We start from the raw sequence: 2,137 nt of genomic DNA, 5'->3' as shown, positions 1-2,137 counted from the left end.
TTGATGTCTCTCACTCCCATATCTTCAGTGGCTCCTTTTCTCTGGACCCAGTCTTTAAATATGTTCATTTATTTTGCATCATAAAAAAAGCCATTGCCAAAAATGAACTAAACAGACATTATTCAAAAGAAGAAACGCAAATGTCCAAGAAATGTGTGAAAATGTTCAACATCATTAGCAATTAAGGAAATGCAAATCAAAACTACACTGATATTTCATGTCACATTTGTCAGAATGAGAGTCTTCAAGAATGAAAACAATAATAAATGCTGGAGAAGATGTGGAACACTTTTAAATTGTAGGATTGTAAATTTGTATAACCACTATGGAAATCAGTTTGGAGGTTCCTCAAAAGAATAAGAATGGAACCGTCATAAGACCCATCTATGCCACTCCTTGGTATTTATTCTAAACAATTAAAGCCAGCATACTATTAGTGATACATGCACAATTCACAATAGCCAGACTAGGTATCCAGCAACAGATGAATAAATAAAGAAAATGTGGTATATATGTACAAAATGAAGTTTTATTCAGCCTTAACGAAGAATGAAATTATGCCATTTGCAGGAAAATGGATGGAACATGAGAGCATTATGTTAAGCAAAATGATCCAAACTCAGAAAATCAAGGATTGTATGTTCTCTCTCGTATGTGGAAGCTAGAGAGGAAGAAGGCAAAGAATGTTTTGGGTAAATTTGATGAAAATTGAAGGGAGACCAGTAGAGGAAAGTGGGATGGGGGAGGACAAGAAAGGGAAAATATTGGGGAATAATACTGGCCAAATTATATTGTTATATCATGTGTATGTACAAATATGTAATAACAAATCCCACAGTTACGTATAATTATAATGTATCAATAAAATATGGAAAAAATAGAGATAATGCGAAAAAATGAATTATATAAAAAATCACCACTAAGTTGGCCATGGTGGCACACAACTGTAATCCCAGCTACTCTGGAGGTTGAGGTAGAAGGATCACAAGTTCAAGGCCAGCTTTGGCAACTAAGTGAGACCATCTCAAAATAAAAAAATAAGAAACAGGCTGGGGACATAGCTCAGTGGTAGAGTGCCCCTAGGTTCAATCACTAGTCAGGTCAGGAGAAATACACAGGAAGAGATAAGGCTAGGCAGATAGAAAAATGGGTTCCTGGGCAGCAGAGCACAAACAGCAGCTTTAAGTCTGTGCTTGAGAAACTTACAAAAATGTTATTTTAAAATCAGGACCTACATGACCTGAAGTCCATAGGAATTCATGACATTTGTGTACAATGAATCAAAAAATAATTTAAAAAAGCAAAAAAATAAAAAAAGAATAAAGTGACTACAAAAAAAGAGATTTGGAATCTCTTTCCAAAGAAGGAAAATGCCTGATCAATACTTTGGATGCAATAAAAGTTGCATGAATACCTTGTGGACACTGAATGCTTACCTAGGATTGGGCAGGAACAGACTTCCTTAAGCCTATAGATTCATATAAACCCCTAGACAATAGCTATTCACTGGTAACTTTCCTTGCCTTTTTTTTTTTTAATTGCAGTACTGGGGATTGAACCCAGGGCTTTGTGCTTCCAAGGCAAGCACTCTACCAACTGAGCTATATCCCCAGCCCCTCACTGGTAACTTTCTTCGGTTCCCTCCCAGTTGTGGGAGCTTTGTTTTGGTTTACTTTAATAAATTCTTATACTTCGCTTTCACTCCACTGCCATTCATGAACGTCTTTATTTGAATTATCAAGACAAAGAACTGACCCAATTCCACACTCTGTGTTAGACTAATGTGAGAAAGAAAAAGAAAGAAAGAAAGAAAGAAAGAAAGAAAGAAAGAAAGAAAGAAAGAAAGAAAGAAAGAAAGAAGTTGCAAGTTTTAGAGTCTGTTTTTATGACAGTAGGGTGAAGAGTTCAATGGACCACTTTCTAGCATATAAGCAAACCTGACGAAAAGACCATTTAAAATCTCTAGAAATTGTCCTTCTTCAATTGTATATACAGTAAATGAAGATGCATTTATTCAAGAAAATCTAAGATTAGGTAGGAACAGTGAGAGTCTGCATCTTTTAAACTATTGCCCACTCCCACCTCCCCCTTCTCCCCGACTTAACTTCAAGGAAGATTCACTGGTCAGGGAGTGGGG

The 2,137-nt window shown here is 36.1% G+C and overlaps 1 non-coding gene across 1 annotated transcript; it reads right to left on the bottom strand.

Annotated features, from left to right (window-relative positions):
* Positions 1–1,538: 1,538 nt before the first annotated feature.
* Trnap-ugg (transfer RNA proline (anticodon UGG)) lies at positions 1,539–1,612 on the bottom strand. The gene has a single exon. It is a non-coding gene; the product is annotated as a tRNA-Pro (tRNA).
* Positions 1,613–2,137: the final 525 nt, after the last annotated feature.

Source organism: Sciurus carolinensis, chromosome X (assembly GCF_902686445.1).
Source record: "Sciurus carolinensis chromosome X, mSciCar1.2, whole genome shotgun sequence".
In the NCBI taxonomy this organism is placed as follows: Eukaryota; Metazoa; Chordata; class Mammalia; order Rodentia; family Sciuridae; genus Sciurus; species Sciurus carolinensis.
Note: the sequence above shows the minus strand (reverse complement) of the source record. Positions and strands in the feature narration are given on the sequence as shown.